General features: G+C 42.5%; 1 protein-coding gene across 1 annotated transcript in view; it reads left to right on the top strand.

Moving 5' to 3' along the window:
• The first annotated feature begins 4553 nt into the window (after positions 1-4553).
• The window catches only part of PRX (periaxin), a 54160-nt gene continuing 36977 nt past the window's right edge, over positions 4554-21736 (top strand). Inside the window, exon 1 of the mRNA XM_073598525.1 lies at positions 4554-4661. The gene's annotated coding sequence lies outside the window, so the exon portion shown is untranslated. The remainder of the gene's footprint in view (positions 4662-21736) is intronic.

Raw genomic sequence — 21736 nt, forward strand, 5'->3', positions numbered from 1 at the left:
AGACCGAGCATAGACTCTCTATAGTCTCTCATGTCCTCAAGGTCAGGTTCCCCTTCATCGCCAAACATAAAAAGATCTGTAAGGTTCTCCCACAGCAATCCAGGGCCGCCAAGTCATATCCCTCCGGAGAGCATTCTGTTGTCTCCCCTAAATATCCCTCCTCTGCGTGCCATTGCAGAGCCCGATATCGATTGTCCAGCTCTATCTCCTGCTGGACCAACCTGTCCAACTCAGTCACCCATTGCTCCTGGGGCTGCTCTCCCAGGAATGCCATCCGCAATGCCCGTTGGTCACTGGCCCGTTGCTCTTGGGTTGGAAAGCACTTGCCCTGTTTTATACCAGCGAGACGGAGGGCTGCAATCCAGAGCTCCACCCTAATCAGCTGCCTGAGCTCCAGGTATTCATCCTCAGACACAGTCCTGGTGTACGTTGAAAGGATGATCCGCAGCAGCCCCGGGAATTCTGATGCCAGGTCCATATCTCCGCTGGGGTGACTGAAGTCTGCTATGCTGATCTTGGATCCAGTTGGAGGTTTGGATGTCCCAGACTTCAGACTTCAGGAAGCTTTCCCGCTGCTTGCCACCAATGTCACGGAACGCCCCACACTCCGCTTGAGTGTTTCCGTCATATACCGCTTCCTAAGTTCTGGAACACGAGTCCAATGGATCTGGCCATAGGAACCCCAAGAACTAGACAACACCAGTCTTGGAGTTCATCAGAACTAACTTTATTTTGAGATCTCACAGACCTTTATACAGCAGGGATGACTCAAAGCTAACCTAATTAACATGACCTAATTTACTACAAAATGTACCCAGACCAGATGACAGTCTTGTGGGCACCGAGCTTCACACATTAATACAATTAACAATACAAACAACAATCTCCCCCCTCCTCAGCCTAGACCATTCGTCTATTAGCCAGGGCTGGTGGCTAATGTGATCAGCTCTCTCAATTAACATAAACACATGTTGATAACACCAGCATCTCCTCACAGGATGTGTCCCAGCAGAATGAATCAGTCCTTTCAGCAGGGGGCTGCTGGAGGAATCCCCCCTCCCTCTTCAGGGACACAAATATACAGTAAGGAGTCCCCATACAATATATACATGACTGAGTCCGATTAATACAGTTCAGACTGGATTTCTCATTCACCTCAAATGCTAGGGCCCATAATCGGTGGGCAACAGGCTTGCACACATTCCTCTCCAACAGCCTCCGCTCTGGCCATGCCCGTGACAATGCATATCTGCAGTCAGTGATGATGGAGGAATACAGGAAAGAAGGTGGGTGTATATAGCTGTATACAGGACAGATGATGTATATCTGCAGTCAGTGATGATGGAGGAAGGTCTCTATATAAAGGTATATACCCACCTTCCTTCCTGTATATAGAGACCTTCCTCCATCATCACTGACTGCAGATATACATCATCTGTCCTGTATACAGCTATATACACCCACCTTCCTTCCTGTATATACTAATATCATCCACCCCCTATATATACATACTGTACACCCTCCGTACTATACAGGCCATATTTAATGGGCACAATGAGGCTTTAGTTGATGGGCACATGCCTGCGCTTTATGTGATAATGACTAAGCCCCTCCCCTTCATTACACTGTCAAAAAAGGGGCAGAGCATGGGTGACCTAAAATGATGCCCCCCCCTGAGAAAAAGTTCTTAGGATACCCATGTTTGTAGCTGCTGACTTTTAATTTTTGGAGGGGGGGGAGGCTGCAGCTCTGCTTTAAGATGGCTGCAGCTAGAAATGCTAGAGTGGTGATTTTCAATGTGATTTCTTTTCTCAACAAAAAAAAACTCATAGGCGAGCGCACATGGTGTGCCAGATGTGATTGGGCACACCCTAATCACCCTGTGTGGCGAACAGTCCTCCTGTTTAACCACTTCCATACCGGGCCTATTCTGGCACTCCTCTCCTACATGTAAAAATCATAATTTTTTTGCTAGAAAATTACTCAGAACCCCCTAACATTTTTAGCAGACACCCTAAGGAATAAAATGGTGGTCTTTGCAACTTTTTATCTTGCACAGTATTTGTGCAACAATTTTTCAAGGATGAAAAAATAACAAAACAGTAATGTTCGCCCAATTTTTTTGTATAATGTGAAAGATGATGTTATGCCGAGTAAATATATACCCAACATGTCACGCTTTAAAATTGCCCACACTCATGGACTGGCGCCAAACTTCGGTACTTAAAAATCTCCATAGGCGACGCTTACATTTTTTTTACAAGTTATCTGTTTAGAGAGGAGGTCTAGCGCTAGAAATGTTGCTCACGCTCTAACGCACGTGGTGATACCTCACATGTGTGGTTTGAACGGCGTTTACATATGTGGGCGGGACTTACGTGTGTGTTCGCTTCTGAGCGCGAGTTACCGGGGACAGGGGCGTTTTAATAAATTGTATTTTTTTATTGTTAATTTTACTGTATTTTTTTATTTTTACGCTTTCTCTTTCACTTTTTTTTTTTTTTTTTATCACTTGTATTCTTATTACAAGGAATGTAAACATTCCTTGTACCCCACATCTCTCCTCCAGGCTGAAAAGCATGAGATCAAAAAAAAAAAAATTCACGATCTCATGGTTACCAGCCACGATCATTGTTTTTTTTTACAATCTCGGCCCAAACGTGACGTCATAATGTCGCGCTCGGGCCTCCGACGGTCATAGACATCTGGTCACCGGAAATCCCCGATGGCATGGGAGAGCCCGGAGAAGCACCGGATGGTGGCAGAGGGTGGGGGGGGGGGTTGTCCCCTCCCATCACCTGTAAGAACGATCAAGCGGTGGAACTGCCGCTATGATCGTTCATATGCTGCACAGAATCACTGGCTGAAAACGAGGATATCTGTATGATGCATGTAGCTGCAGGCATCATTCAGATATTCCCACTGAAAGTCAAGGACGTCATATGACGGCCTTAGGCTCGAAGTGGTTAAACCCTTGATATTTCACCAAAGCCTACTAACAGGGCTCCTAAAAAAAAAAAAAAATACAAATAAAAACTACTGACACATCCACTGTTGTACAGACACCAATCTCTGCCCCACTAACACTGTACACTGCTCTCCTGACACCGTATATATAGACACCATAGATGTGCACAGGGGGGGGAGTTGGGTGTGCCTGGGCACACCTTAATCACCCCCATGCGGTGCAGATTGCACCTGCTGTACCCCTCCAACCCCCCCCAACCCAACAGCGCTGCCAGTTTCCCTCCTCTCTTCTCCTGCCAGCTGCTGCTGCAGGTACAAAGAGAGATGTTTCAGGATGTCATTTACCAACCCTTCCTTTTCTGAATGAACACAGCGAGTGATCAGTACCGATTGCTCACTGTGTCCATTCATAACTGAAGAATAGCAAACTGGGTTTGCTGTACATACACGTACACGTATGCGTGACTGAGCTTTGAGGTGCACACCCCAAATGCAATAGGCTATGCACACTTATGCATGGAGACATGGATGGATGAGGTAGTTTGCTTTGAATATTAAAAATGAATTAAATAGAATTTTCCGTTTGTGGTACTCAGATACAGCAGAGTTGTGTTTTAAGCCATCAAGCCCAACCAACACCTCCTGTCTGATGGACCAAATATCTAAGCCTTATGCCCCATACACACGAGCGGAATGTTTGACAGAAAAAGTCCGCCGGGAGCTTTTCATTGTATATTCCGATCGTGTGTGGGCCCCATCAGACTTTTTACGTCGAAAATTCTGACGGACCTAGAAAGAGAACATGTTCTAAATATTTCCGACGGAGCCAATTCCTATCGGGAAAACCGCTCGTCTGTATGCTGTTCCGACGTACCAAAAAACGACGCATGCTCTGAAGCAAGTACGAGACGGAAGCTATTGGCTACTGGCTATTGAACTTCTGTTTTCTAGTCCCGTCGTACGTGTTGTACGTCACCGCGTTCTGGACGGTCGGATATGGATGTGACCGTGTGTATGCAAGACCGCTTGAGTGGAATTCCGTCGGAACTCCGTTGGAAAAACCTTCAGAGTTTATTCCGACGGGAAAACCGGTCGTGTGTACAGGCCATTAGCCTAGCATTCACATCTACACTTTCTGGGCCATAGACTGCAGTAAAACCTTGACAGATGTTCTTATTCCTTTCCACTTTATCCAAAACGAAAAAGCTTTGGTTGAAGTTCTATTTTAAGGATAGTTTCCTTTCCCCCGAAGAATTTGACATTCTCCACACATTCTTCATAAAAGGAATTTCCATGGCACTTTTAGATCTATGACTGTGAAGATAAAGACATCGAGATCTTTGGTAAGGTTTTTGGTGGAAATCGGTAACTCTCTTTGGCCAGCCTTGGCGATATAAAAGCTGCAAGGGCAGTCAACTATGTCTGTTATTACAATAGAATATGACTTTCTGCACTAGATAATATACTGTATCACACAGCTGGGAAATGTTTGAGTGATGTCAGCCCTTTGCATCCAATGACAGGTCAGATAGAGTCATTTTGGGAAGTTTTTGTCCTCTCCCCTTCTGCATGGCCTCTCCCTCTGGCATTGAGTGTCACAGTCCTAGTGACAGCTCACACAATCTCTGGACCTTCCAGGAGAGAGCAGGCTGGGGGGGCTCACACCAAGAGGGGCTACTACAACGGACAGCTTGGTGAGTGTATTCCACTATAGACTAGTAGCTTAATGTATATCTATTGCATATGATAGCCTGTGATGTTATGTTTCATTGATCTTATCCTGTATTTATTTTATGAGCAACTTAATATATTTGTTGGTTTAATTTATAAAAAAAAAAAAAAACTGCAGCTGTTGTCGGTAGGAGCTAGAAAGAATCCTTATTTATTTTCTAGCACAGATTGCAGGATGAAAGGTGAAGTCTTGAGGTTCCCGAAGGAAACACACTATAATCTCTTTGTGTCAGTTGTCATAAAATTATTCTTTGCAACATTTACGGACGGATTTTAAAAGATCGCAGTTGACAAAATGGAAGCAGAGCGGCTGAATGTCTATCCTACCTAAAGGATCAGTCCACCCAAAACTGATGTTTTAGTTTTGGGTAGATCCTGAAGAGTTAACACCTAAACCTACCTAACAACTAAGTATACTGGTTGGAGACTCTATGATTGGGATCTCTTGCTGAGTCTGAACACCTGCTTTGGCTATTACAAAGATTTTTAACTCTCCCAGTTGGATTTTTTGAAATGTATTTTGGGGAAGGAAATGATGGAATACACAAATGTGGACAGGAACACCCCGAACTTCCAGGTGAACAGGAACAGATAGGGGAGTTGTGGCAGGGAGATTGCTCTGTTGGGGTATACAAGACAAATAAAAAGGCAGGCACTGACTCAACCCACTAGGGTCCACCTATAACTAAAATATCACTTATAAGTGGAATGGCCCTTTAACTACTTGCGGACCGCCCGTCGTACATATACTGCTGCAGGACGGGCGCTCTGTGCCAGATCACGTATTGGATATGTTTTATAGCAGAAAGTAAAAAACATTGTTTTGTTTTTTTTTTTTTTTTAAATTGTTTTGCATATAGCGCAAAAAATAAAAACCAAAGAAGTGAGCAAATACCACCTAAAGAAAGCTCTATTTGTGGGAAAAAAGGACATCAATTTTATTTGGGTACATTGTCGAACAACAGCGCAATTGTCAGTTAAAATAAGGCAGTGCAGTATCGCAAAAAATGGCCAGGTCATGAAGGGGGTAAATTTTCTGGGGGTCAAGTGGTTAACACACCAAATTATAAATCGTAACCTATTTTATATACATTTTTAAAGGAATTATTCAGTAGCATCCATCTATTCTCTATTCTTATCTATCTATCTATCTATCTATCTATCTATCTATCTATCTATCTATCTATCTATCTATCTATCTATCTATCATCTGTGTTCTATTTCCCAATATGGTATTTAAATGCAAAATGTTTCCATTTGATCCATCAAAATTAAGGCTCATGCAGACAGGTGTTTGGACTGCTTTGCCTGCAATCCATATGCACCTCAATAGGACCTGCTGCGTCTGAAGAAATGCAACACATTGCAAAGCTGGTCAATTGCTCCTGAACTGTCATCTACACTCCTCCATCAAAGTCAATGGGAATTTGCTAACCTGCATTTGATGTCAAATGCAACAAATCAATGCATCTTATAGTGATTATAAAGAATCTTATAGTGACTTTAGATCAGCTATTCTCAACCAGGGTTTCATGGCACCTTAAGGTTCCTCCAGAATTTTGGTTATCTCACTGGTCTTGCTAAACTTAAAGAATTGATGTAAATGATGTCACTTCCGGTTAGGCAGCTCCTACACCTTAGAGGATCTCCATAGTCTCTTTGGTTTGTAGTGCAATGTAACAAAAATTTAACCTGAAGCACCACAACACTGCTAAGGTACAACTTTATTCCAATAGAAATCAGGGGTACAATCCAAAAAGTAGCCAACGTGGAATAAAGCTGTTTCTGGACCACTTAGCATTGGTGTGGTTCTTCAGTTTAATTTTTTTTTAATAAGGTCAGTTTCAATTTTTGTTACATCAATGTAAAGGATCAGGTTTACACTGACATCCAATGTAATGGACATAGGCGTGCGCACATGGGGTGTCAGGTGTGTCTGGGCACACCCTAATCACCCTGTACTATGCAAATTCCCCTTACTGCCTGGTTGCAGAGAAAGGGACTGGGGAACCTCTGTACTCAGTACCTTTCTCTGTCTCAAAAGTGAGACATCAGGGGCCTGTTTACACCCCTGATATTACACCAAAGCCCCCCAACTGGGCTCCTAAAAAAATCATAAAAAATAAAATAAAAAATAAAAATAATATTGTAAAAAATAATAAATAAAAAATAGGGAAAAAAAGGAAACAAAAAATTAACTACTGATACCAATCTCTGTCCTACTGACACTGTCATGTATGTATATATATATATATATATATATATATATATATATATATATATATATATATATATATATATATGTACAGTATACACACGTATGTGTTTTTTAGTTTTGGGGCGCACACCACTTCATCATGAGAAAGAGAAGGAAAAGATGAGGACACAAGTTTCAGCATGGCAGCTTGGATAGTGGGCTGGGTTCCTGTGTCTTTTAAATGCACATGAAACTCAGGGCAGCAGATTTCCAATTATGTTAATAGTATAACGGGAATGACAGTTCTTGCATTTCTTTGGTCACAACAGATCCTATTAAGATGCCTTTAAAGCATGTCAAATGCATATGTTTGAACAGCACTGCAATCAATTACGAAAGACAACATTTAATAATATTGCCTGTGCAAGTCGTAATTTTATTATTTTGATAAGGATTTGATAAGGCAACTTAAATTGTTACATCAGCCTTTCTCATGCTTTTTAGAATGGAGAAATACTTGAAATAATGTTGCAGTCTCAGGCAACTCCTGCTAATAAATACTATATCTACAGCTCACTGTACATTAGTGTGATGGTCAGTGGGAATAGTGCTCCTTACATCTGTGGTCAGTTGGAAGAATGCTGTTTATGTAGGTGGTCAGTGGGAAGAATGTTCTTTACATCGGTGGTCATTTGGAAGAATGTTCTTTACCTTGATGGTCAGTGGTCCTTACGTTTTTTGGTCAGTGGTAATAGTGCCCCTGACATCGTAGTCATTGGGAAGAATGTTCCTTACGTTGATGGTCAGTGGTTCTTACATTTTTGGCCAGTGGGAATAGTGCCCCTTACATCGGTGGTCATTGGGAAGAATGTTGTTTACATTGGGGGTCAGTGGGAAGATTGCTCCTTACATTTGTGGTCAGTGGGAATAATGCTCCTTACGTTGGTGGTCATTGGGAAAAATGTTCCTTACATTGGTGGCCAGAGGGAAGAATGTTCTTTACATTGGTGGTCAGTGGGAAGAATGTTCTTTACATTGGTGGTCAGTGGGAAGAAGGTTCTTTACATTGGTGGTCAAATGGAATAATGCTCCTAACATCAGTGGGGTTGTCAGTGATAAGAATCTCCCCCATACAAATAGCTAAAAAGATCATTGGAGTCAGCGGTTATTTATCTGAGGGTCAGAAATTGCTCCATGTTCAAGGAACCCCTAGCAACCTCTGGAGGAACCCTAGTGGTCCAAAAAACCCTGGTTGAGAATGGCTATGTTACATAATTTTGGGACTTTTGATCCTACAATGTCTGGAAATTGTTCTGTAGTTCAGCCACCATTTAACAACTACGCATTCCTATTCCTTCACTGCATAGTAAGAGTTGTAGTTGGGCAGATGATACAAGGCATGTTTCTCTCACCAACTTGGCTCCATATGGCATCAGGTATTACGTATCTGTCAGATCTCAGTGTTGCCTGCTGGGTATTTTCATGTATTTTCATTCAAGGATGTGACAATTGATGGCCAGCTCTGACCCAATATAAACTTTCTAAACTTATCCAAGGCTTCATAGCTAATCACCCTCTGGGCTTCGAGAGGAGTTCAGGGCTCGGGTAACATAAATAATGCTGTGTGTATGACAGGCTGTCAGGATTGCAAGAGGATCCAAAGCTTACTGTGTCATATAGCAGGCTAAACCCATTAAGAGAAATGTAATATTTCAGCTTACCAATCCTTAGATTTTTTTTTGTGGCTTTTTGTCCCTTTTTTTTTTTTTTTTTTAAACGGTTATTCTGTCCTAGGGTGACAACACCTACTTACAGTACTGTATCCATAGAGCAGCAGCATTGTCACCACCATATTACAGGAAGTGTTAGGACTACAGAACACCTCCACCCCTCTGCATCTTCATAACATCAAGCAACGTATTCTGTAGCCCACAGGCAGAGAACACAGAAGTTATCAGTTTATAGGATTTCTGGTAGAATCAGCAGCCATTTTTTGCACTTAGTGAAGAGTGTCTTGTATTCAGCTCTCCCTTGTTTCATAAAGGGTCCCCATTGATTTTCATGAGTTTCTATTAAAATATAGTTTTCAGTAGAGGGATCATCTCACACTACTAACAGACAAAAATCTCATGTGTCGTCAAGATTTTAATTTAAAGAAAACCTATAGTGAGAAAAATACAGGGGGCTGCCATTGTTGACGTTGATGTGAACTGCGAGCTTCCTACCAGTCTCTGGTAGCTGTCACAGAACAAGCATACAGCAAGTAAAATCGTAGAAAATGTAGCGCTCCTGATGAGTACTTGTTCTTTTTGAGGGACTCATAGGGGTGTATTTACTAAAGGCAAATACTGTAGACTTTGCAAGTGCAGTTGCTTAGTAAATGAGGTGAAGCTTCACCTTGCAAGGAATACCCAAGCACATGCAAGGAAAATTTTAAAAAAAGGTATTTTTGATTGGCTGACAGAAGTTAACAGATCTTCCCCTCATTTGCTAAGCTCTGAAGCAACTGCACAGTCTGCCTTTAGTAAATCCACCCCAGAGCTCAAACACACATGCGCGCGCGTGTGTGTGTGTGTGTGTATATATATATATATATATATATATATATATATATATATATATATATATACAGTATACACTGTATATATATATAGAGAGAGATAGAAAGACATACACTCACAATCTTAAGCCTCGTACACACGATCGGATTGTTGGAAGACAAAGCACCAGACTTTTGTCCGAAGGGAGTGTGCCGTCAACTTGTCTTGCATACAAACGGCACACAATTGTCGGCCAACAAACACGAACGTGGTGACGTACTACGTGGAATTTAAGCTCTTGAGCGCCACCCTTTGGGCACCTTCTGCTAATGTCGTGTTTGGTGAGCATTGATTCTGAGCATGCGTGTTTGTACTTTGGACGTTTGTGTGACGAACTTGTGTACACACGATAGGAAAATCTCACAACAGACCGTTGTCTGACGAAAATTTACTAGCCTGCCATCCAACATTTGTTGGCAGAAAGTTGGCCAACAATTGTCTGATGGAGCGTACTAATGGTTGGATTTTAGGCAAACAGTCTGTCATCACACAATTCCCTGCTGAAAATCCCATCGTGTGTACGAGGCTTTAGAAAAAAATGTATTAAAACATGGACGGTGTCAGTAGGGCAGTGCACAGTGTAAATGTTTGTTTATTTTAATAATTTTATTTTTTTAATGTTTTTTACAATTTTTTTTACAATATTATTTTTTTTACAATTTTTTAGGAGCCCCGTTGGGGGGATTTGGTTAAATATCAGGGGTTTAAACAGACCCCTGATGTCTCACTTTTGAGACAGGAAAAAGGGACTGAGGACACAGATTCCCTAGTCCCTTTCTCTGTAGCCTCAGCCGCACTGGACACTGAATGAATGGGAAGGGCTCTGTGTTGAGCAGATTCCTGTTTATTCACAAACTGAAGCATAGTAAACACAGTTTAATCGTGGCTTTCTTTAACCACTTCAGCCCCAGAAGATTTGGCTGATTTTTGTGTCGCTTTAACTGACAATTGTCAGTTTTATTAGTAATGGCGGTGATCTGTGATTTTTATCGTGACTGCGACATTATGGCTGACACATCACACTTTTGACACTATTTTGGTGAAAGGCAGCAAATTTAAAGGAACGTACCTGTACGCCCATTTGCCTGCCTGTGCCATTCTGCCAACGTACATCTGTGTGCGCCGGTCAGCAAGTGGTTAACAGAAATCAATGCAAGTCATATTGAAGTCTCACCAAAAGTAGTGCAGGAACTTTTTTCTAAGTTGGAGCATCTTGAGTCGCACCGATTAGAACGGTTCCATTGCAGTTAATGGGGCGCGACTTTTCATTGGACTTTGAACTCTCAAGTCGCATGACAAGTCGCGGCAGTGGGAACTGGGAGTATTGTCAGAGCTTAATTGAACAGGCTGAAGTTAGGAGCTGACTGGTTACTATGCACAGCTGAACCAGATTCTGTGTGCACCAGTCTGTCCACTCTCTATCCAAAACTATGCCTGGCGTTATACTTTAACGTGGTTGTAAATGTTCAAAGTGTTTTACCATCATGCATTCTATGCATGAAGGTAAAAAAACCTTCTGTGTGCAGCAGCCCCCCCCCCAGTACTTACCTGAGCCCCATCTCAATCCAGCAATTTGCACTAGAGCAGCAGCTCTCCTGGGTCTCTTCCTCCTCATTGGCTCATTGGCTTAGACAGCAGCAGGAGCCATTGGCTCCTGCTACTGTCAATCACAGCCAGTGAGCCAATGAGGAGAGAGCTGGGGTGGGACCAAGCCGCGCTCTTTGTGTGAATGGACACACTATGGGGCACTCGGCAGGAGGAAGGGGCGACAGCAGCGGACCAGTGAAGAGGAGGATCAGGGCTGCTCTGTGTAAAACCACTGCACAGAGCAGGTATTTATGACATGTTTGTTTTTGTTTTATTAAATCTGCCTTTAATATCACTTTAAAACCATGAACAACTCTAGAAACAAATACCTACCCACCTCATTCAAAGTCCCAAAATCCCTCCTTTTCATAGAAACAAATGTGTGTTGATCCCAATGTTTCTTGGATTACCAGGAGTTCTTTTTAGCTGAGTAGCTATCCTTCCAATGTTTAGGGGTGTCTGCCATTCTTTTATTGTAAGTCCTAAACATATACTACCTGAATGGGAAGCCTCAGATGAAGATGACATTCTCCAAATTCTTGTGCGGTATACCAGCTCAGGGGCAATTATATCACATGTAGTAAAACTGAATGGTAGCTTGCAGTGAGGTGCAGCCCTATGGTTAGGATTTCCCTTTTGTAATGATAGGTTGGGTGGGAGGTGCCTGGCATTATATGGGTAGGTGTCGTCAGGAGAGAGAGAAGAAGTTGGATACCAGAATGTGCAATATTTAGGTTAGCCATAAATTATACAATTTTCCGTTAGATTTACCAAAACCATATAATATGAGGTCAAACCTAAACACTTTCAATATTATTAGGCAGGCTCTTTCACTACATAGTTGAAAGTAAATCTAAAGGAAATTGAACAAGAAAAGTGGTGCACTTGGGCTTTTCCTCTCTGCAGTTGACCAATAGTGGAAGAGCTTATGGGGAATACAGAAAGGTGAGTTTCCTACAGTTCACCCCTCCAGTAACACCCAGCAATGTAACTAACTTTATGTAACTGAAAATACATTTCCAAGCATTACCATGTTGTTTGAAAATGCACCATATCTTTGGAACCATATTTTGGAACAAATGGCTCTCATCGATGTACCACGTTAGTCAATTAACACCATAAACGTTATAAACCAACTATGCCTTCTTGGTGTGTAAAGTGGGGAATATCAGCATGTACGGCAAAGAGTGCAGTGCTAAAATTGCTAGGTCAGATTACTAATCTTTCTAAAATGACATGGAACAGACAACACCTGATAAGTGGGGAAAAGGAACCCCACTTCAGAAGTCAGTGGTGGCTTGATGGGGGGAAGGTCCACCCACCTTTTGTGTCAGGCTCCTGGTTAAATGGGACTCCAGAGTTCGATGGGACCCCCTTGCATTTAGCCTCTAGAATAAACAGGAATCTAACCTCAATGGAGAACCAGAAGATGTCCATTTGGGTCACTGGATCACCATCTTGAAAAATATATGCAAGCTTTTCCTGTGGGCCCTGGCAAGGGAACGACTGAACAACTTGCTTCTAGAGGATGCCACAAGATTCACTGGCCTAGAATCCTGGGTAGCCTAGTGAGGACTAAGGAGACATTTTGTTGCACACGGCTGTCTTCCTGTTAGATTAAGACAGCACAAGGTACTTGAAATGATGAAAAATTTGTTTATATCGAACCGAGTAAATAACAGAAAGACTGAAGGAGGGGGGACAGAAAGACAGAAAGGGGAAAGGGTGGAATTTTTTTAGTTTTTCATTGCTGCCTTTTTGCTCCAACAATGCCCCATTCAATGGAATATAATAATCAATTGGATACCTTCGCTGATCTGACTACCATATAGCAAAATATGAGTGGTTGTTCTGGGCCACTAAAACTAGTCATCGTCATTCCACCGCATTGTTGAAAAAGCCGAAATGTCTTTGAGATGAATCATTGCGTTCCAAGTCACTCATTGTGTCATTGTCTGGTATGGACATTTAAACGTGACGAGCCCCGGAAGGATGTACGCTGATTAACTGTGTTGCAAATAGAAATTGAGGGCTTTGGCCTTCTCCCGGATGCTGAGACATGATGCAGTATAGTGGGAGAGGCAGGAGAAGACGCCCAAGTGTCTGTAGACTGGTGAGGGCCATGGATGACAGGAAGGGCCTTTTCCTTCCTCGTGGTTTAATGTCAGAAAAAGGCAAGGGTATTTAAAATGTTCTGTTTCCCAGTCTGATTTGTTGGTTTTGTGTCAGACATAAGTTAGCTTTTGCTTGGGAGGGGTGCCATTTCTATGACTTTGTAGATCTAAATGCAGTTACTAAACTCGCTTATATAATCTTTAACATCTGAATGCAATGTCAAAAGTCATTTTCATAATTTTTAAATCTATAGCTGTCATAAAATAATAAAAAGGATTATTTAAAAATAATACCTTAACCTCAAATGGCTTTCTACACCTTCATTCTGCTTGACCAGAAATGGATCAATAAAAGCAAGAGATGGTCATTGTTTTGCCAGGTCATTTCTGATGTTTTGGATGTCATTGGGACACCTTAGATGGTTGGAAGGGCTCATTAGGACACATGAATTTCCATCCTGATGGAAAACTTCTTAATAAGTCTGACCCTAAATCTTCACTCTTGGGTATAAGAAGAGGATGCGAACGGAAGTACCACACACATGGGCATTCTAATGCAGCGTACACATGAGCGGACTATTTGACTGGACTGGTCAGGCGGACAATCCGATCGTGTGTGGGCTTCATCGGACCTTCAGCTAACTTTTCCAGTCGAAAATCTGACATACTTTAGATTTGAAACATGCTTCAAATCTTTCTGACGGACTCGAGTCCGGTCGAAAAATCCGCTCGTCTGTATGCTAGTCCGACGGACGAAAACCCATGCTAGGGCAGCTATTGGCTACTGGCTATCAACTTCCTTATTTTAGTCCGGTCGTACGTCTTCACGTACGAATCCGTCGGACTTGTAGGCAAGTCCGTTCGTTCAAGAGTCCATCAAAAGTCAGTCGGAAAGTCCGTTGTACCAGTCCGGTCGAAAAGTCCACCCGTGTGTACGCGGCCTAACTCTTCTTCATTGTACCCAAAATGTAAAAAAAATAGTTTGGGCTGCAGGATTTTTGCATGCATCATTGCATGGTATGCTCTCTTAATTTCGTGGTCCCTCACCTCTGACAGTAATACAAATCTTCTATGACAAGTATGAGCTAACTCACATACCACACTGGGAGGACAGCATAGTCTACGAGCTTCTTTTGAACTTGAAGCCAAGGGAACTCCAGCTCATCTCACGCACGTCTTGTCCTCATGCTGGTTACTGTGTTGTCACAGGCTGCGTGGGAGATTTGTTGTGTGTGACAGCAAGCAAAACAGCAAGACTATGGCCAGACCACATCCAAAAATGGAGCAGCAGCTGTGATACCAGAGCACTGGGGTATGTGTATCTAATCCATGAGTTGTGGTCATGTAGAGAGGACAGGGCCTTCAAACACCCACCATCTCCTGAGACTGGCATGCATCGCATATCATGTTTAATTTCAACTTTTTATCATTAAGTTTATTATTCGCAGTCATGTGTAAATATTAGAGGGGTAACTGTGGGGGAAAGAGTACAGACAAAGGGGGATGCAGGGTAATACAAAAATACATTAAATACAAGTTATTAAAAGAAAAGCTAAATGTCTGTGGGGTCTGGTTAAGTGGCTAACAAACAGAACTGTCACTATGTAATAAACCATGGAATTAGGACATAGCTAAAATGCTTCAACTTTTGTAACGAAGCACAGTATGATTTTTTTGGATGGGGGGGAAGGTGGGGGGTGTTGTTAGTACAAATGCTCATTTATTATGTTCTGAGGACATGTTCCCTTTAATAGAAGCCAAGGCCGCATCTAAAGCTCCCTGGCTGATTTGTTTGGTAGAAATCTACTGAATAATCATTTGTACAGCTGATAGTACACATACCATAATAAACCTATTGTATGACTGGGACACAAGGCTTCAAGTTTTCCTCCATAAAATGGAGAACTGGAAAATTTCCAAGGCTTCTTTTAAAGTAAACGTGTCCTCAGAACATAATAGATAAGCATTCAGTAGCAAGGAAAAGCAGGCCATGTAAGATGCAAATCTTAGAATTGTCTTAGAGCTCCAATGCACTCCAGAAGCCGTGGAACATGTTGCATTCACATACTGGAAGTCCCCAAAGCTAGCTGTAGCTTTTTAGTGCAGTGTAGACGCCTCTCAACATGTCACTGAAGATTCTGCATGGCCTTCTGGGAAGATGAAGAGCATTTTGCAGTGCACACCTTGAATTCAGCACATTTCTCTGCAATAAAATACTATACTATAATATGTCGTTGGTTGAGGTTATACAAAACTTCACAGGAGGAACATAGTTTCTATTTTACTGTAATCTAATGCAAGCTCCATGGAGAATAATGTCATATCCATCTCCTGGTTGGAGATTGTGTTGTGGTGGCCATTACCTTTGGTGGTGTCTTGCCAGATGTAAAAGTAGTAGAAGTTTACTGTGGTGTCCATGGACAATAGTGGAAGTCTAAATCTAGCACTGATAGCAACCACTTATAGTGATGTATGTATTATGTGTGAATGCAATTTGGAGGCTACTGTGGAAAAGGTTTATTTTACTGTCTTTGACCTTTTTTTGGAGGATTTCCCTCACTTTGTTTCCTTTGTGACACCAGGACAAGAAATGGAGGGCACAGTTGTCACCAGGACAGGAAGGCACAGACAGCAAAAAAAAAAAAGCTATAACGTTTCTTGTTTTTGTTTTTGTCACTATTAGAGAGATTTCCCATCACTTTTTGCCAGGATAGGAATTAAGGAAAGATCACTTTGTTAGGGACACAGATGGGAATAAAAATCTCACAAAACAGAAAAAGCCAGCACTCCATAATAAGCCTCGGTTATTTATTGAGGGCTCAAAAAACCACTGGGACCCATTATGGGGTGCTGGCTTTTTCTGTTTTATGAGCTATAATGCAGTATCACTGGTAACCACACTCTCCTCATTAGGGAAGAGTTAAGGTTCAGGCTGGGAAACTGTCACATGTCAGTAGGCCACCACCCTGATTGGCTGTAGCCATGGAATTTCCTGCCCCTAGCCAATGTAATGCTGATTACTTTATTGACCTAATATGTCCAGTCCACATGTCTTTGTCATGTTGCCAGATTAGGTCAATGATGCCACCGGCCACAACTTTTTTTACATGCAACTGTGGGGGGGAGAATTCCACGGCTACAGCTAATTGGGATGGCAGCCTGCTGTCACGTGACAATTTCCTGCGAGTTCAGGCTTGGCTTAGCTCAGCCACACTCCCCATCAGTGGTGTACAGGGTCCGGTGTTGCACTCTGCCAAAGCAGTTGCTCCAGAGTTAGTAAATGAGCAGAATCTCTGCTGACTTCCATCGTCCAATCATGTGCAAGCAAAAATACTATTTTTTAAATTTTCGTGGCACGTGATTGGGTATTCTTTGCTAAGTGAAGCTTTACCTCATTTACTAAGCTCTGGAGCAATGGCACTTTGCCTTTAGTAAATCAACCCCATAGTGTCAGCAGTGTCCAGAAATGTTTATGTTTTACCCATCAGATGTTAGCACAACCTGGTATTATATGGAGAAGGTAAAGTCAGTCCAATAAAACCATCGGTTACGATATTCCTCTTATTGCTGGGTGGCACAGTGGTGTAGTGGTAGCACTCTCGCCTAGCAGTAAGAAGGGTCGCTGGTTCGAATCCCAACCACGTCACTACCTGCTTGGAGTTTGCATGTTCTCCCTGTGCCTGCGTGGGTTTCCTCCGGGTACTCCGGTTTCCTCCCACACTCCAAAGACATGCTGGTAGGTTAATTGGCTCCTGTCTAAATTGTCCCTAGTATGTATGAATGTGAGTTAGGGACCTTAGATTGTAAGCTCCTTGAGGGTAGGGACTGATGTGAATGTACAATGTATATGTAAAGCGCTGCGTAAATTGACGGCGCTATATAAGTACCTGAAATAAAAATAAAATAAATAAATTGTTATCCACAGCTGTCAAGTCTTTTGGCGAACCACAAACTCAACAGTGGTGTCGCGGTTTGCTTCCAATATAGGGGTATGCATGCTTTGTCTGTGTTGAGGAAATGTATAAGGAGGGAGCATTTGTATCTTGAGGAAGGCATCCAAGATTTTTCGGTAGCTGTATGTGTGTTAGTCTGTGAATGATCTGTTTAACCTTATTCTTAAAATTTGAGATCTTTGGGCATAACCAAAAAATGTGAAGCATGGAGCCCTTTTCCTCTTGACATCTCCAACAAACTGAAGGGTACTGTGGGAAGAGTTTATGTATAAGGTACTGGATGGATTGTATATCGTTTGGGAATACAAATGTGACATAGGCTCTAACCTTTTTCCACTTTATCCAAAACTCACACAAAACGTTTTATCTGGAGATGGGATTTCAGCATTGACGTTTTTTGCATACATCATGCATTTTGGGAAAGGCAAAACAAAGAACAAACCACACTGCTATATAGAAATACATAAGCAGTATACAAAATCGGACCCATGTTGCTGATGATATACATGTATTTACTTTCTTGTCTTTGTTGCTGACTGTATACTGTTCCAGCAGTGGTTGGGTTAATAAATATGGAGCTGTGCCCTGTATTAAGGGAGCCATTGTTCACTTGTGTAAATCCTTTTTCTTGGTATGTCTGTAATGCTTTTTGAGGGAGTCTGAATATGGTTGCCTATTGTGCCGAGAAGGTCCGGGAATTTCATCTATGAAGCTTTGACCTTTCTCAGAATCAGTCAATGTGGGCAGCACTCTGCCCGGCGTGGGACTCTGGAATGGGCACCCAGGCTCCTGCAGCCAGTTCTACATTGGCCTGCACAGTCAACATATCCATACAGCATAGAGGAAAACTGCACTGCTTTATTTTGTTGTGAAAATGATATAGACATAACACTGCAGTTTATTGCAGTTCATATTGCTTTATGACAATGAACAGTAACAGCTAAGAGATGCGTGGCTGTTCTTGTTTACCGTCACTATCACAGGAACGATACAGGCAGTCCCAGAGATACGAACGGTTTAGGGACTGCCTGTTTGTTCTTAAGTCAGATTTGTTCGTAAGTCGGAAGCGCATGCGCAAAACGGCAGAGACGTTGTTTTCCAATGTTTTCCAACGTCGTTTTCCGCTGTTTTCCGATGTGCCTGCCGCCGCTGCCTCCCGTTCATAAGTAGGAGTCGTTCGCAAGTCGAAAGTTCGTAATTCGGGGACCTCCTGTACAGGTCCAATAATATAAATGAGACAAGATATAAATTGTAATGCCCCGTACACACGGTTGGATTTTCCGACGGAAAATGTGTGATAGGACCTTGTTGTCGGAAATTCCGACCGTGTGTGGGCTCCATCACACATTTTCCATTGGATTTTCCGACACACAAAGTTTTTTTTTTTTTCTTTTTTTTTTTTTTTTTCTAAAAAATAAAAAAAAATATTGTAGACAATAAAAAAAAAAATATTGTAGACAATAAACACAAAGTTTGAGAGCAGGATATAAAATTTTCCAACAACAAAATTTGTTGTCGGAAATTCCGATCGTGTGTACACAAATCCGACGGACAAAGTGCCACCCATGCTCAGAATAAATAAAGAGATGAAAGCTATTGGCCACTGCCCCGTTTATAGTCCCGACGTACGTGTTTTACGTCACCGCGTTCAGAACGATCGGATTTTTCGACAACTTTGTGTGACCGTGTGTATGCAAGACAAGTTTGAGCCAACATCCGTCGGAAAAAATCCTAGGATTTTGTTGTCGGAATGTCCGAACAAAGTCCGACCGTGTGTACGGGGCATAAGTGTGTTCACCTCAATGCTCAATAGCCAAGAAGATTCTATGAACTTGGTTCACACGTCAGTTATAGGACACAATAAATTAGGGGAGATTTACTAAATATGGAGAGTGCAAAATCTGGTTCAGCTCTGCATAGAAACCAATCAGCTTCCAGGGTTGATTGTCAAAGCTTAATTGAACAAGCTGAAGTTAGAAGCTGATTGGCCACCATACACAGCTGCACCAGGTTCTGAATGCAGCAGTTTTAGTAAATCCCCCCCAATATACGAGGTGGTATCAAAAAGTTTTGAGACTACCTTTGTTTACAAGAAAGTACTTTATTTATTCTATGTTTTCACACTATCTCCTTCGAAATAGTCCCCTTGCACAGCAATACAGCACTCCCAGCGTTACTGCCACTTCTGGAATGTGTCCTGGATGTCTTCTCTTCGAAGCGTGTCAAGCACAAGTTGCCGAATGGTTTCGTCATTTTCGGGGGTTGATCTTGTTAAAGGTCTTCCTGATCTCTTGTCATCTTCCAGTGATGTTCTTCCACTCTTGAAGCGTGCGTGCCACTCAAAACACCTTGAACCACTCATTGAAGCATCGCTGTAAACTTGCAGAATCGTGTCAAACGTCTCTGTGGCAGATTTGCCCAGTTTCAGTTTCACGCAGAATTTTTAAGTTTGCTCTTTGTTCTAACTTGCTGTCCATGATGAAATCACAGACGTGGTAACGTACGTGGTCACAATAGCACCAGTTGCACAGCTCCCGATGTACACAGGATGATGTCTTTTGGCACAATGACTTAGGAAGTTTGGTGCTCCCAGTGACTATGCGTGCAGCCTTGTGCTGGCATCTGTTGGTGTGTTCCATAACTAGTATCAAAACTGTTTGAGGCTGGATTTACATATGAGCACACAGTAGCTCACAGGAGGAGTCCGGTGCGTCCTCGTTCACTGTTTCAGGCCAGATTTCAGTCCAAATTTTTGTCTGAATTCGGACCTGAAACGGACCAAAAGACACACAGGGCTCCTGTGCAAATTGCACTGGAGCTGGTGTGGAGATATGTGAACCGACTCCATAGAGAGCCGGTCACAATCTCCTGCTGTGCAAATTGGATGCGGGGAAACCCAGAACTAACCATGCCCCCCCCCGTATTCCCCAAATTCCACCTTCCCCAACTTCATAGAAAAAAACACACAACACTTAAGTGGGGTAAAATGGCCGAAGACGGCCTTTTATTCACGTAAACTTTATTTAAATAACAGAACATAATAAATGCCTTAATCCTGAAACAACGCTTCGAGATCCTTGATGGTACCACATATCCATAAAATTTTTGTGTCTGAGGTACCAGATAACTGAGTTGTAACCCCAGACGCAAAACACTGGCTCAGGGCCAGTGGCGGCCCGTCCATATACATATATTTCTATTGTTGTGTAGGATCTGGGCCTGCTGTTCCTCCATTCCTCTCTCCCTCCCTCTCCCTCCATCCCTCGTTCATATCAGACTCTAACCACACCCCCTTAGAGCCACGCCCATTTAGGTCATCCCCACTATTTCACTGAAACCACACAATTTTCCGATGTGCCAAGCCTACAAACAAATGCCCCACCCCTAATTATAATAAGGGGTGTGGCTTATGAGAAGTGGGATGGGTCAAAAAGGAAGGGCGGGGTCTGGCGCCCCCCCATACTAAAACTTCACCAGCCGCCACTGCTCGGGGCCCAACCCAGCTGACCTCAGCCACCCAGGGTTCTTACCACTACCTGGTCACTATGCAGTGAACCGTACCAACTCGAGGATACCATACCTCAGATGGTTCCCCACCGTTTACCCAATGACCAGATTTTAGACCGCCGTCAAGGACCCCAAACCGCCAAACTGCAATTAGCACCAACGAGACTAATAGAAAAACAATAAGGGCGGGAGTGAGGGATGTTCATCCACCGATTTCTGCTCCGCAACTGCCCGGACCCCTCCTACCCAGCAACTATATCTTTTAGCTCCTCCCCATCACCCCGTCTCATGGGCCAATCAGGTAAGAGTCCATACTAGCCATACCACAATTATTTAACCCCTTGTGTCTGGTTCCCCTTCCACCCTGTCATGTATGCTCTATGCTGAATTAGTTCCTTCTCAGCTCCAGGCATGTCTTTAAGGTAAAAAAAAAATCTTTTTGACTTTATAAATACCTTCTGTCTGGTTTCTCTGGATTCTCATTTCCTGATTTCCTTTTTTTCTAATATGTTACTAGAACAGGAAGCAAGGGGAAAGCTCTCCAACAAGGACAAGAACAGCAATTAAAACACCTAATTTAGCAATGTGAGGAAGGGTTAGGGCATTGTCAGATTTTTATTGCTGTCTGTATCCCTATTGAGTTGGTTTCCTCTCCAGGGACAAGAAGTGAGGAAAAACTCCCTAGTAAGGGCATGGTCAGCAATAAAAACATATGCTAAACGTGCAAAAAAAAAAATAAATTAACAAATATAGCCTAATGCCCTATCACAATGTGCCATGAGAACATAACATGTTGCAGCAAGGATCTAGGAATGCACACCTGTGTGCGATCTTAGTTCTTAGACACCAGTATCTAACTGAAAAAGGTGTCGTAGAGTTTTAATCAAGTCAGCTGAAGCATACTGATACTTCTAAATGTGGTCTGGATATGTAAGTAAGCATCAATGACCTCTAGTCACAATAGAATTAAGGCAATATACTGACACTACTTGGTAAAGAGACAAAATGTTAGCGTAATGCCCGAGGCGTTTACTGAGCATTTGTAGGGCATTTGGCAAGCATTTTAATAAAGTCTTCCTA

The sequence above is a fragment of the Aquarana catesbeiana genome, linkage group LG09, assembly GCF_042186555.1.
Source record: "Aquarana catesbeiana isolate 2022-GZ linkage group LG09, ASM4218655v1, whole genome shotgun sequence".
Taxonomy (NCBI): domain Eukaryota; kingdom Metazoa; phylum Chordata; class Amphibia; order Anura; family Ranidae; genus Aquarana; species Aquarana catesbeiana.